Below are 15,811 nucleotides of genomic sequence, written 5' to 3'. Positions count from 1 at the left end.
ATCATTTTTCTCATGTGTCACTGCCAGAAATGAAACATGTGGTAGCTATTTCACGAAGAGAATTTTTTTTACTAACAAAACTCATAAACTGTGGAAATCTAATAATCAAGACACCTCATAAAAGAAATTTTCTTTAAAAACATTTTTGTTATTCCTGTCTGTTGACATTTGGTCAAGAATGGATCTTTTATTTATTTATGTTTTAAGATTTTATTTTTAAAGTAATCTCTACACCCAACATGGGGCTTGAACTCATAACCCCAAGACCAAGAGTCACATGCTCCACTGACTAAGCCAGCCAGGTGCCCCAGGAATGGATCTTTTAAATTTAAGTATTAACCTAATCCTCTGAGCTAATTAAATAAGGTGTTGGCCACTCAGGAAGAAGCCTCCATGGGCTGATGTGAGGCAGTGAAGATTTGCCTTTGGTGTGACTTTTCTCCATTCACTGTGCCCTCTCAGGAGGTTTTCCAGGAGAAGTAAATTTGTAAGTTAACCACCATTTTGAGGCCTGCAGTGAATCAGTCCAAACTGTGCTGCACCTTATACTTGAATTCTCATAGCAATTCTCTGAGGTGAATAGTACTCTTATTTTACTTTTATTTTTACTTAATTTTTTAAAGATTTTATTCATTGATTTGAGAGAGAGAGAGAGCATGCAGAGAGAGAGAGTGTGTGAGTGAACAGGGGGAGGGAGCAGAGGGAGAGGGAGCCACAGTGGGGCTGGATTCCAGGACCCTGGGATCTTGACCCCTGCCAAAGGCAGACACTCAACTGACTGAGTCACCCAGGTGCCCCAGCCTTATTTACTTTTGATACATTCAGATCTCACCAGTCTTTGATTGCAAATAAGGTTGCAATTTTTTTTTAATGCTCAAGTTATGACACTTGAACATCCTCTGACTAGGGACAATAAAAGACCTGTCATCGCACTGTCCTTGGTACATGGTGAGTGTCTCCGCTGAATGTCTTGGCCATGGAGCAGCCTTGGCTCTTTCGCTCCAGCTTCCCTGTAAAGTCACCAACACAGGCGTGTGTACGGTGCCAGTCCCTGTGCTGTGGAAGAGCTTCAACAGGACAAGGAGATGAAAGCAGACAAAGATACTCATCATTGAATCTTCACAATGTGTTTTACCCACATTACCCATTCGTCCACATGAACACCCTGTGAAATATGTTCTATTATTATCTCCATTTTATGGGGTGAAGGAAGAAAAGGGGCCTCTGAGAGGCTGAGGAATGTGTTCAGCTAGCAGTCGGCAGGCATCAGCCACACATTTAGGTTTTTCTCCTCCCAAGCACTTTAACTGCTGTGCCAGTTAGTATTACTCCATTGCTGCTAGATTATAGTAATAGATTTATTGCCAGATACATGCTCTTAAAATACGTTTGATTTAATTCTGCCTCAGAGTAGTAAAAGCCCATACAAATTCTATTCAACATGATTGTCTTCGTCTGCTCAGGCTGCCATAACAAAACATCATAGACTAAGTGGCTTAAACAACAGACATTTAATTCTCACAGTTCTAGGGCTGGAAACTCTTAAGATGAAGGTGCCAGAGCATTCGGTTCCTTGTTGAGGGCCTACTTCCTGGTTCATAAAAGGCCATCTTCCCACTGATCCTCATATGGCATGGAGAGAGAGAGAAAAGAGAGAGAGAGAGAGAGAGAGAGAGAGAGATCTGTATCTCTTCTTATAAGACACAAATCCCATTGTGAGGCTTCACCCACATGACCTAATTACCTCCCCAAGGCCCTACTTCTAAATATCATCACATTGAGAGTTAGGGCTTCAACCCACAGGAATTTTAAGGCGATACAAAGAGTCCAGAACAAAGATAAGTAAAGAAAACTATTTAACAGGAGATGTGTGTCTCCTTTCATGTCAGAACTGTCTTCTATTTTCTTACATCCGGGTATATTTTTAAATACCTTAAATATAACAAAAATGAATTTGTTCTAGGGTAATTAATTACATGCCCTGGTTTCCCCAGTACAGATTTGGTTTCTGCCTGTTTTCCTGGTGGAATTATTAATAACACCCCTTCTCAGTCTCTCAAAAGTATCCTGGTTTGAATAATAAATTATATGGGCATCCTTTTATTACTAATACTTCAAAATATTTGCAGATTAGAAAATGTTGATTAGAAAATGTTCTGAAGCTGGGTGATAGGTATAAGAGAATTTATTTAATTTCCATACTAAAAAACCTTACATTTATGGTTAAATTTTTATAGTTATGGTTTAAACAAATACGGAATTTTTTTTAAGATTTTATTTATTTATTCATGAGAAACACACAGAGAGAGAGAGAGAGAGAGAGAGAGAGAGAAAAGCAGAGACACAGGCAGAGGGAGAAGCAGGATCCCTGCAGGGAGCCTGACGTGGGACTTGATCCTGGGTCTCCAGGATCACGCTCTGGGCTAAAGGCGGTGCTAAACCGCTGAGCCACCCAGGCTGTCCTGGAATATTTAAGTTCAAGTAATTATATCTCTCTTTCAAATATAAACATATCATTAATAAAGCAATAACTTACAGTTCTTTTCTCACATACAAAAAAAAAATGTGTTCCTGAAAAGTTGTTATAAGTGAAAAGCACACAAATTGAACTATTATAATTGAAATGTTTTTGAACGAACTCCAAATATTTGTTATAGTAAAAGACTAGAAGGAATACTGTCACTTGATAAATAATCTCTTTGTAAAAGGATTATGTTTTTAAGAGGGTAGAGGGAAGGGGTGCTTGGGTGGCTCAGTCAGTTAAGTGTCTGCCTTCAGCTCAGGTCATGATCCCAGGGTCCTGGAATTGAGCCCCTTATCAGGCTCCCTGCTCAGTGGAGAGCCTGCTGCTCCCTCTGCTTGTGCTCTCTCTCTTTCTGTGTCAAACAAATAAATAAAATGTTTTTTAAAAATTTAAGGGGAGCCTGATGTGGGACTTGATCCCAGGACCCCGGGATCATGACTTGAGCCAGAGACAGACTCTCAATCACGGAGCCACCTAGGTGCCAAAATTTTTAATTAAAAAAAAAAAAAAAGAAAAGAAAGAGGGTAGGGGGAGGATAATACACAAAAACTTCCTGAAGATGACACTTGAACCAAAGATTATAGGATGAATAAGAAATAGTGATGTAGAGGGAAATACCAGGAAACCAAGTACATTAGAGACTTATAATAATTTAATGATGTAAAAATGGACATTGAAAGATTGTTCAGTTTAGGAGAGCTGAGTCCAAATCATGAAGGGGAAATAGAAATAGGACTTCGAGAATTGAATTGGAAGCAAGTTAAATGGAGACAACTAGGGGAAACTATCTAAAAGCTAGCTCTTTTTATTTTTACTTTATTTTTCTTTTTTTTTAAGATTTTATTTATTTATTTGTGATAGACATAGAAAGGGCGGGGCAGAGACACAGGTGGAGGGAGAAGCAGGCTCCATGCCAGGAGCCTGACGTGGGATTCGATCCTGGGACTCCAGGATCACACCCTGGGCTAAAGGCAGGCGCTAAACCACTGAGCCACCCAGGGGATCCCCTAATTTTTATTTTTAATATGATTTTCAGAGTCCTAAACATGGCCTCTGTTTTCTTTCTTTCTTTTTTTAAAATTCCAGTGTAGTTAACACACCGTGTTACATTAGTTTCAGGTGTAAAATATAGTGACTCAGCAATTATACACACTACTCAGTGCTCATCACGAGAAGTGTATGCTTAATCCTCTTCACCTATGTCATCCATCCCCCCACACCTCCCCTCTAGTAACCATCTGTTCTCTACAGTTAAGAGTCCGTTTTTGGTTTGTCTTTTCTTTCTTTGTTCATTTGTTTTGTTTCTTAAATTCTACATATGTGTGAGATTATATGGTATTTATCTTTCTCTGATCTATTTCACTCAGCAGTATAGCCTCTAGGTTCATCTGTGTTGTTGCAAATGGCAAGATCTTATTCTTTTTTACGGCCAAGTAATATTTCTCTACATATAGGTATGTGCATATATATACACACACCCCACATCTTTATCCGTTCATTAGTCGATGCACACTTGGGCTGCTTTCAGATAAAGAATATATCTCATTGCCAGGCACGCAGTAAGAACTCAACAAATGTTAAAATTTTTCTTGATGGTAAGGTGATATATTATTTCCAGTAGAATGTTAAATGACAGCAACAAGCACTCTTGGAATTTATTACTTTTTACTACCCTACTCTTTCGTAATTGAAAACATAGACTCAAAATATTTAACATGTCTAATTTGGTACATGGAAGTAATAATTTTATCAAAAGGATGCTTAAGTTAGTTTTGCACTCTCTCATTAATTAAGCCAGCCAGTCAGTCATGAACTATTTACTGAATGCCCAGTATGCACAAGCTAGGACCTGTGCAATTAGAGCCAGAAAAGTGTGCAATCTGAAGGCAGGACACAATGAAAAACAGATATGGTCACAATATTAGAGTCTAGGTTTACTTGGTGGAATTAAGAAATCCTAGTTATGAATTGCCAGGCTGGTTCAGTTGGTACAGCATGAAACTCTTGATCTTAGAGTTGGTAGTTTGAGCCCCACATTGGGTGTAGAGACTACTTAAAAATAAAATCTTAAAAAAATAAGAAATCCTGGATAAATTATAAATCTTGTCATTAATCAGTAGTATACCTTTCCACCCTGGCCATAGAGTTATTCCTATGTTTTAAGAAGGAACAAAGATGTCTCCGATGCGCTTTTCACTTGTACATTTTCTACGCCTGGAGGCTTAATACAGTCTATGAAAAATCTTTCTTTAATTCTTTTCATTGTCCCTCAAAGCCTCAAGCCCTCGGGCCTTTGAAATAAATCAATACTGAATTCATTGACTTAGGCATTCCAACAGAACAAAGAGAACTTCAGAGACTAGACAAAGTATGAAAAACATTTGGAATATTTTCTTCCTGAAGTGCCCACTTTTTTCTTATTGGAAAGCAACAGTTAACAGTATTCTTGCTGCAGAATTGTCATGCTTTGCTTGCAAACAAACTAAAAACCTTGTCAACTGTCCCCTGCCCAAGTTAATTTTGTAAATAACAGAGTTAGCATTTCACCATTGAAACAATAGCCATTAGTTAAAAAAAAAAAAGGTGATGATAAAATGCCCAATTTTATATAACCTCCTTTGACTCTGTGTTTTGAACAGTTTTCAGACAACCTATGTTGTCTATGACAAGCTAAAAAATATTTGGGTAATTAAAAATATTTAACAAATTTTCCTGACTATGCAAAAACACATTGACCTATTCCTGAAAACCTCACAACATTGCAGAAAGCAAAATTGGGAGAAAATAAGCATACATCTGTGGTATTATGCATTCAATAGCTTTGGGGTTGCTAAAATTCTCTCTTGGCTTCTCAATCAATAAACAGCAGGAAACCTTGGCTGTTTATTAGGGTATTTTCAGTATTCTCTGTCTTACAAGATAGAAAGCCCAACTCAAACTGGTTAACAATAACTAGAACTGGTTAACAATTAACTAGTTTAAAGGTGATACAGCTTTCAAAATGGATTGATTTAGGGGATCCCTGGATGTCCCAGTGGTTTAGTGCCTGCCTTCATCCTGGGGTGTGATCCTGGAGGCCCGGGATCGAGTCCCACATCAGGTTCCCTGTATGTATGGAGCCTGCTTCTCTCTCTGCCTATGTCTGTGCCTCTCATAAATAAATAAAATCTTCAAAATGGATTGATTTAGCCGTGGTATCAGAAGAACCCCATTAGGGGAGAACTCAAGTATCATTCTTTTTTTCTTTTTCTTGTCTTTCCTAGAGTCTTACTGTCATAAAATATGCAATCTCATAGCAAGAAACCCTGTCTAGAATCAGGCCTACAAATACATGATATGATCTCCAGTAAACCTTCAAATCTTGTTAGCCTTAAAAATCTCACTCACTGGGGGATCCCTGGGTAGCTCAGTGGTTTAGTGCCTGCCTTCGGCCCAGGGAGTGATCCTGGAGTCCCGGGATCTAGTCCGACGTTGGGCTCCCTGCATGGAGCCTGCTTCTCCCTCTGCCTGTGTCTCTGCCTCTCTCTCCCTCTCTCTGTGTATCTCATGAATAAATCAATAAAATCTAAAAAAAAAAAAAAAAAATCTCACTAACCTATTATCCCCTAAAATAATATTGCCTCTACAATACCTTGCTCAAAGAAACTTTGCGTGATAAGGGGAACAAAGAATTTGGTACCAGAGGATTACTGCTACTACCCCACTGCATAATTATGAGATTTATGGCAAGCTATAATCTCAATGTTTTTCAGTTTCCTAATCTGTAAAATGGAGCTTACTAATAGTGTGTTCGCAGACTTTGTGAAGACTATCTGACGAACTCCTACAGCAACCATGTTACTGAATGATAACCCAGTAGGAGTATTATTTGAATGTCTGGAGTTGAATGTCCAGTTCCTTGTTTACCTGTTGTGCGTGGCTGCTTTTGTGATATTATGGCAGAATGGAGTGGCTGGAAAAGAAACTCAATGCTTAAAGTATTTACTCTCTGGCCCTATGGGAAAAGTTTGCCGACCACTGCCCGGTAAAAGGAAGGCTTTAATACCAGAGTTGCAGCTTTACGAGTCTTGTTTTTCTGGATCACTGGAAAAGAGGGAGAGCAATTTAGGAACATCCATATTTTTACCCAAAAGATATGAGTCAGAACCCCAACAAGAAACAGATGGCCATTTGAACCCAGACTTATTTAAAAAGGTATGAATTTAGGAGCTGGGGTTCACCACCTGAAGGGGTAAGGGAACCATTGCCAGAAACACTTAGGAGATGACTGTGTAGAGTTAGTATCCCAGAGAAAAATGAGGACTTCTCGTGGAGGGACAGAGCCAACCCCAGGAGATCTTGCAGTGAGGAAGGCAAGGGAATAAATACCCTGCCTTTCATTTCCTCTTCTCTTTTCTTACTGGGACTCCTCATTGGCTAAATCCAACCACAGCGACAGAAGACCCAAGAACACATCATTATAGTCCATACCATTCAGCCTCCTGGGCAGAAAGCAGGGCAGAGGTAAACTATGGTGGGGCAAATAGAAAATATGTGGTACAGAGAGCTATCTTGGGGGTGCCCATGAGCAAAATGAAGGAATATAGCAGTAAAACAGATTGCTACTCAAGCTCCTCTTAGAGGGTCTCTCGGTAGAATGACATCCTGGTAGCAACGAGCATACTTAGCATCCAGATCCTGGTTTCTAAATATCCTCCTCCAATAAAAGGAACTAGTGCTCCTTGGGGAGATGTCTTGCTGGGACATGTAAATCTGGGACAAAGTAAATATAAGTTGAGCGTGGAGTGATCTCGTTTTGCCAAAGTAAGGAAGAGCTAACATAGGAAACAGGAGTCAGCTGAAAGGGGCTCCCACTGACAAACTCTGAAACAATTTGAACATCAAATAAAAATAGTTCAGATTGAATTTCAGACTAAATAGGGGTACATGAACACATCACAATATAAATAAATGGGGAGATGGGCAACTGGGTGGCTCAGATGATAAAGCGTGTGCCTTTGGCTCAGGTCATGATCTCCCAGTCCTGTGATCAAGCCCAGCATCAGGCTCCCTGAACAGTGGGGAGTCTGCTTCTCCCTCTCCCTCTGCCTCTCGCCTCCACTTTTGCTCTCTCTCTCTCTCTCTCTCTCTCTTAAATGAATAAATAGAACCTTAATAAATAAATAAGGAGAAAGGAAAGTTCTACCTTATAGTAAAAGTTTTAAAATATATCCCTACAAAGTATCTATTAAGTACTTACTAATCAGTGAACACAAAGTATTCATTAGTTAACTTTATAGTGGAGATGGCAAACACCACACTGACAAATGTGGTGACAAATGTCACCAAGTGACAAATGTCATTATCAATAATGAGACAAATCAGGGTGCCTAGTGGCTCGGTCAGCTGAGGATCCAACTCTTAATCTGGGGTTGTGAGTTCAAGCTCCGTGTTGGGCTCCACATTGGGCACAGAGCCTACTAAAAAAAAAAAAAAAAAGGTTGCCTTCAGCTGAGCACCCAACTCTTGGTTTCAGCTCAGGTCATGATCTTTGGGTCATGGGATCAAGCCCCACATACGGCTCCATGCTCAGTTTGAGAATTTCTCTCTCCTCCTCCCGTTCCCCAGAGGCAAACCATGTGCCCCTCATATAATGCAATGAGGAAAACATAGCATCAATTCTGTGGGTTTTTTTTTTTAAGATTTTGTTTATTAACTCATGAGAGACACACAGAGAAAGGCAGAAACACAGGCAGAGGGAGAAGTAGGCTCCCTGTGAGGAGCCTGATGCAGGACTCGATACCCAACCACGGCATCACACCCTAAGCCAAAGGCGGCTCGGCCAATGGCACCCAGGCATCCCACTTTTTTTTTTTTCTTAAAGATTTATTTATTTATGATAGACACAGAGAGAGAGAGAGGCAGGAGACACAGGCAGAGTGAGAAGCAGGCTCCATGCCAGGAGCCTGATGCGGATCTCGATCCCGGGACTCCAGGATCGCGCCCTGGGCCAAAGGCAGGCACCAAACTGCTGAGCCACCCAGGGATCCCCTCCACTTCTATGGTATTCTTACAGATGTATGTAAATCATGAAGATATATTAGACTCACCCAAACCAGTGGATAATTAAATGATTACTAACCTGTATTCTTTAAAAAATGATGGATTTTAGATTTATTTATAAGTAACCTCTACTGTCAACATAAGGCCCAAACTCACAGATCAATAATCACATGCTCTACCAACTGAGCCACCAGGCACCCCAAAAAACAACAGGTTAACTAAAGACAAAGAAGGTCTGCAAAGCAATTGCTTACTGAAGGAAGCGGAAAAGATGTCTTAGCTAAACCCAACACATGACCTGTGGCCGGATCCTGGACCTATAATGAAAATTACAGGGACAATATTCAGAATTTGAATGAGGGTCTGAGGATCAGGAGGCACTTTGAATCATTAATTTTCTTCTTTTTTTTTTAAAGATTTTATTTATTCATGAGAGACACACAGAAAGAGGCAGAGACACAGGCAGAGGGAGAAGCAGTCTCCCTGTGAGGATCCCCATATGGGACTCGATCCCAGAACCCCGGGATCAAGACCTGACCCAAAGGCAGACGCTCAACCTCTGAGCCACCCAAGTGTCCCCACAATGGGCAAATCCTGGAGGAGGGTATATAGCGCTTTTTATACAATTTTTCTAGCTTCTCTGTACATTTAAAATGATGTCAAATAAAGAGCTAAAACATACTCGGAAATGCTGATGCCTCAATACCACCCAAGATCAGTTTAGCCAGGATTTCTGGGGGTAGGGCTTTCAAGGCTCCCCAGGTGAGTCACATGGACTCCCGGGCTGCTCCGTGTGGCTGGTACATCTTGCTCAGCAGTTATCTTGGCTTCACAGCTTCCAATAGCAGCAGCCAGCACTTCCCATTGGCATATCACGTGCCAGCCCCTGAGTTAGGGACCTTGGGCACAGGAAGGAATGAGACCAACGTGGGCCTTGGCATCCAGTAGCAGCACAAGGGTACTGGAAACAGGCTAATGTTAGGCCCTCTGCCTGCCCAAATATACATGAAGTTGGAGCTGTGGAACCTTTTTCTCACCCTCAGAGTCGAGAGGGGCATATGCTTCTGATGCAGGTTATGTTAGAGAAGCACTAGGCTCTGGGTTTTGTGCTTCCTTTACACGGGGCTTGGGCAAGCCTAGCTGTGCTCAGAGGCTCCCCCTCTACCCCAGGAGAGCCAGTACCTGGCCTAGTCCTCCTCCTCTTTTTCATTCTTTTTGTTTCCACCCATGAGTCTGACATTTTACCCATGCATTTTAATTTCAACATAAGTTTATATCACTTAACTTCTATGTTTTAATCTTTTCCCTAATTGACTTTCAGCATCTTTATCATTCTAAATATTTCTACTTTATATGACTTTTTTTTTTAATTTATTTATTTATGATAGTCACAGAGAGAGGGAGAGAGAGAGAGGCAGAGACATAGGCAGAGGGAGAAGCAGGCTCCATGCACCGGGAACCTGACGTGGGATTCGATCCCGGGTCTCCAGGATCGCGCCCTGGGCCAAAGGCAGGCGCTAAACCGCTGTGCCACCCAGGGATCCCTATGACTTTATTTTTAATATATCTTTTTTTTTTTAGATTCAAGTTCGTGGTTAGTGTAAAACTGTGCTTAGATACGTAATGTAGAAAGCAAACTACCCCAAATCCCATCAGCAGGGTTAATCATTGTTTTTTTTTTTGGGGGGGGGGGGTTAATCATTGTTAATAATTGATGTATAATTCTCTAGATCTGGGTGTATGTATAGATATATATGTAAAGATTTTTATTGACATTAATAGTAAGAGACATGGACTTTACACACTATTTTAAAACTTTCCCTTTTTTTCATTTAAGAATATGTCATGGGAGGGGCATCCGGGTAGCTCAGCTGGTTAAGCCACTGCCTTCGGCTCAGGTCATGATTCCAGAGTCCCTAGAGCAAGCCCAGCATCAGGCTCCCTGCTCAGTGGGGAGTCTGCTTCTCCCTCTCCCTCTGCCCCCCTCCCCCCGCTCATGTTCTCTCTTTTGCTCATTCTTGCCAAGATATGAAAACAACCTAAATGTCCATCAATGGATGAACTGTCAATAAATGGAGATATATATATATATATATATACATATATATATATATCACATTGTATTTTATATATATACCACATACCGGATTTTATATATATATAAACATACAACATGACCTTGAGGGGATTATGCTAAGTGATGCCACTGAAGAACCTAAGAATCATGTTGAAGCTAAACTCGTATGCAAAGACCATGCGCTGGAACACCATTCTTCACCAGGCCAAGAATCACAAACTCTGGATGGATAAGGTGGCAGCAGCCTTCGAAGCCAAATCAGATGAGAAGGGGGTTCCAGGCAAGAAGCCTGTGGTAGGGAAGAAAGGAAAGAAGGCTGTTGATGTGAAAAAGCAGAAGAAACCTTTGGTAGGAAAAAAGGCTGCAGCTACCAAGAAACCAGCAGCTGACAAGAAACCTGCAGAAAAGAAACACACCACGGAAGAGAAGAAGCCTGCTGCCTAAAAACTTAGATTTGTTTATTCCATAAAAGCCTAATCATTTTGGACAGCTAATTTTGAATAAAGACCTGATCAAAGACCGTGAGAAAAAAAAAAGTCAACCAGAGAAAGACAACTATCCTATGATATTACTTATATGTGGAATCTTAAAAAGTTGAACTTGTAGAGTAAATGGTGGTTGCCAGGCACGTGGGGGGTGGGTAGAAGAATTGGGAAGATGTTGGTTGAAGGCTACAAACTTGCAATTAGAAGATGAGTAAGTTCTCCAAACTTAATGCACAACATAGAGATTATAATCAGTAATGCTGTGTTATATACTTCCAAGTTGCTAAGAGACTCAGCCTTAAATGTTCTTTTCACAAAAAAGAAATGATAATTCTGTGATGTGACAGAGGTGTTAGCTAACACGACAGCGGTATTGGTCATTCTGCAATATATAAATGTATCAGATCAACAGATTATATACCTTAAACTTACACAATGTTATATATCAATTATATCTAAATAAAAAGGCACATCTTTGTTTAAAATTTTATTTTTTAAGTAATCTCTATATCCAACTTGAAACCCTGAAATCAAGAACCACATGCTCTACTGACTGAGCCACCAGGCATCCCAATAAAAGTATACATCTTGAAATTTTTCCAAAGGATTCATTCAAATCTTATGTATCATACAAATATAAACATATACTAAGATATTTAGTAGTTTTAATATTATTGGAACTTGACTGTACATATTATTTTGAAGCTTGCTATTTCCTTCATTCAGTTAAATATAAAATGTGAAAAAATTTCCAGCATTTATTCAAAAAATACTAACACCTATTGGGTGGCCTGGATGATCCAGTTGGTTAAGCATCTGCCCTCAGTTCAGGTCACGATCCCGGGGTCCTGGTATCAAGCCCCATACTGGGCTCCCTTGCTCAGCAAGGAGTCTGCTTCTCCCTCTCCCTTTGCCTCTCCCCCATGCTTATGCTCTCTCACACTGTCTCAAATAAATACAATTTTAAAAGATAAAAAGCAAAAAATACTAACACCTACTATGTAGCAGGCTTTGTTCTATGCTCTAGAGGGGCCTCACTGAAAAAGATGATGTTCCAACCTTAACATACACAGTAAAAGAGGGATTAAGAAAGCAAACAAGTGCGCACCTGGGTGGCTCAGTGGTTGAGCATCTGCCTTCGGCTCAGGTCGTGATCCTGGGATCCTGCTTCTCCCTCTGCCTATGTCTCTGCCTCTCTCTGTATGCCTATCATGAATAAATACATAAAATCTTTTTTTAAAAAAAGCAAACAAGTGAATAAATAAGTAGTAAGTGCCACGAGAAAATAAAATCCAGTAAGAGGGTATAGATAACGGGAGAAGTTTTGTTTTCATTGGTCACAAAGGAATCTCCTCAAGAATTTGAACTGGAGTAGATAACTAAATAATAGGAAAGTCAGACTGCATGATGACCTGGGGAAGAACATTCCAGTTAGAGGGTAGAGCTGGTGCTAAGTATCAGGGATGGGAGCAAACTTGGCTTGTTCAAGGAGCCCAGAGAAGCCCAGTGGGGTTTGGAAAGGAGCTAGCAGGAAGGAAGAACAGTGGCTGGTATGAGAGATCACTAGGTAAGAGGTTTATAATTTATTCTAGGAGCAACAGAAAGCCCTACAAAGTTTTAAGCAGGGATGTGATATGAACATATCTAGGATGTTACAAAATCACTCTGACTGCTAAGTAGCTAATGGATTATAGGGGAATAAGAACAAAAGCAGGGTGCCCAGAGAGCAATCTATTCCTGAGAGAAGCTATAACTCACTGAGGTTCTGGGAATATAGTAAGGTTTTGTAGTAAGTGTTGAACTCATGGGATTTGATGATGGATTGAATGGGAGGAAGGGTGACGGTAAGGGAGAAAGAAATGAGCGACTCTGGCCTTTTGCCAGATATCATCTTTAACATTTGGATGACTGGGGATAACACTGATGAGTTTTGAGAAAGAAGTGGGAAAAATGGAGAACTCTGATTTGGATATGCTGAGACTAAATGTGACCTATCAGACATCCAAGTAGAGATGTTGCATAGGTGATTGAGTTCTCCCAGGGGAGATGAGAAGATTATTGTGTTTAGAGATACAGATGTAGAAGTCATCAACATATGGATGTTATTTAAAGCCATAGGACTGAGTGAGGTCATTTTGGAAGAACATACAAATACAGAAGAGGAGAGGGCTTAGAGGAGAGCCCTTGCTTACAGACTTCTAACATTTAGGAGAGAAAAAGAGCAGGAAAGTGGCGAAGAAGGAGTAGTCATTAGAAATAACAGGATGGTGTCTCATGAAGGTCTACTCAGTCAAACTCCTATGATAGGAGAGGACTAAGATGAGGACTAAGAATTGTTATAGGATTTGCAAAGATGGAGGCCAATGGAGACCTTGACCTACAGAGAGTGATGGAGATAGAAACTTGAGTTGAAATCCCACTGAGGGCAGCCCGGGTGGCTCAGTGGTTTAGCCCTGCCTTCAGCCCAGGGCCTGATCCTGGAGACCCGGAATCGAGTCCCACGTCGGGCTCCCTGCTTCTCTCTCTTCCTGTGTCTCTGCCTCTCTCTCTCTGTGTCTCTCATGAATAAATAAAATCTTAAAAAATAAAAAAGAAATAAAGAAATTTGAGTGTTAAAGAGAAAAGGAAAGGTGGGGAAATAGAAATATCTGGGAGAGAAAACACTTTCAAGCTAAGCAGAGAGATGGAGCAATTGGAAAGCAATTAAGTAGAGGAAGAGTTTGGGTTCTCTGTTTTTTAAATGGTGACAACGACATCATGTTTTATAAGAATGGGATTGGTCCAACTGAGAGGAAAATATTGGTGACTTGGCTAGGAGCAAAGTCCTTGAAATGTAAGAAGGGGTGGGATCTTAGGCATGGATAAAGATGTGAGCGTTAGCAAGGAACTTAATTGGTGCTCAATAAATCTTATAGGAATTTAGGTGTATCTAATTTTTCTTTTATTTATTTATTTTTAAGATTTTATTTATTTATCTGACACACACAGAAAGAGAGAGGAAGAGAGAGACAGAGCTCAAGCACAGCAGGGGGAGCTGCAGGCAGAGGCAGAGGGAGAAGCAGGGAGCCCAGTGTGGGATTGATTCCAGGACCCCAGGATCATGACCTGAGCCTAAGGCAGACCTTAACCAACTGAGCCACTCAGCTACTCCTTATTTTTTATTTTATTTTATTTTATTTTATTTTATTTTATTTTATTTTATTTTATTAAGATTTTATTTATTTGTTAGAGAGAGAGAGAGAAAGAGAGAGAGGAGAGGCAGAGACACAGGCAGAGGGAGAAGCAGGCTCCATGCAGGGAGCCCAACTTGGAACTCGATCCTGGGTCTCCAGGATCAGGCCCCGGGCTGAAGGCGGCGCTTCACCGCTGAGCCACCCGGGCTGCCCCTATTTTTTATTTTTAAATATAATACTTTCAGGATGCCTGGCTGGCTCAGTCGGTGGAACATGCAACTTGATCTCAGAGTTCGAGTCCCATGTTGGGTGTAGAGATAACTCAAAAATAACATCTTTTTAAAAAATGTAATACTTTGGATATCCTTGTATATTTATCTTTATACACTTATGGGACTTAATGGAGGATAAATTCTAATAAGTATATTTCTTGATATATATTCTATATATTCTATAAGTATATTTCTTAATGTGTGCCAAGATGTGAGATATGAGGAGCTTAATTTTATAAGATATTAGAAAATTTTCTGCCAAAATATTTCATTTTTTAATTCTTAAAACTGAATTTGGAAATATTAGCTCTAACCATCTGATCTATTGTCTTTTTAGTCTCTTATAGGTCCCATTTTAGATATTGGTTTTATCTATTTAATTTCTGTCCCCTTCTTTATATTGCTCCATTTTCCTCTTTATTTTTCCTATATTCCTTTTTGATGATTCATCTTTGAACTATTTGGCCAGAACCAGGGCCTGAGGGAGTGTGAACCATGGAGGGATCACAATGTAAACAAGAAACCTCTTTCTCCCAGCTGCTCAGCCACCTGCTCCCTTGGCCTCCCATGAAAACAAGTCCCCTGGTGCAGTTAATAAGATTCTCTCAAAAGAATTTCCTCTGAAGAGACAATAAACTCAAGGGTTAAGTCTCTCCAGAACCATAAATTCCATTTTGAAGATAATATATTGGATTTCCTTAAAAATGTTAACATACTATACCATCTAGTATTTATATTAAAAAATTGTTTGCCACAAAACCCATGGACTCCAGTTGAATTTGAGGCAAATTGTCAATGCTAAGCCACAAGACAAAAGGTGGTGATGGCATGTGGGGGGACTGCTCAGCTCATGATGTGGGTTTTGACCCTGCTCAGGAAGAACTTGCTCAGGAAGCAAATGGTGGTGAACTTTTTGGAGATTCTGAAATGAGGTGGCACAAAGGATGGAAGTAGAGAAGTATGCAGCCAAATTATTGGCACCACTTCTAAACCAACTGCTTTTACCCTTTTATTACCACAAAGAATCCCCTCCCTTCCCGACAAAATCATAGGAAGATTCTTTTAAATGATAGGTGTTTCCAGCTCTGTTTTCTTATTCTAGGGGCCAAGGAGAAGCTGGTAAAAGCGAAGGTTATTGTTCAAAGATACTTAAAGAGCGCATGGTTCTTCTGGCGATGGTTCTTTTTATCTGGTCGATTCTGTATCTGGCTGTTTAGAATGGTCTAGAGGGCAACTTT

At 40.3% G+C, this 15,811-nt stretch overlaps 1 long non-coding RNA gene across 1 annotated transcript in view; it reads right to left on the bottom strand.

Annotated features, from left to right (window-relative positions):
* LOC112930580 (uncharacterized) overlaps nucleotides 1-15,811 on the bottom strand; it is a 69,534-nt gene that overhangs the window by 13,130 nt on the left and 40,593 nt on the right. Inside the window, exons 6-7 of the long non-coding RNA XR_011996616.1 lie at nucleotides 1,523-1,617; nucleotides 922-1,067 (exon numbers count right to left, since the gene is read on the bottom strand). This is a non-coding gene — a long non-coding RNA (uncharacterized lncRNA). The remainder of the gene's footprint in view (nucleotides 1-921; nucleotides 1,068-1,522; nucleotides 1,618-15,811) is intronic.

The sequence above is a fragment of the Vulpes vulpes genome, chromosome 13, assembly GCF_048418805.1.
Source record: "Vulpes vulpes isolate BD-2025 chromosome 13, VulVul3, whole genome shotgun sequence".
NCBI classification, from domain to species: domain Eukaryota; kingdom Metazoa; phylum Chordata; class Mammalia; order Carnivora; family Canidae; genus Vulpes; species Vulpes vulpes.
The sequence above is the reverse complement of the archived record's forward strand: the minus strand, read 5'-3'. Positions and strand labels throughout refer to the sequence as shown.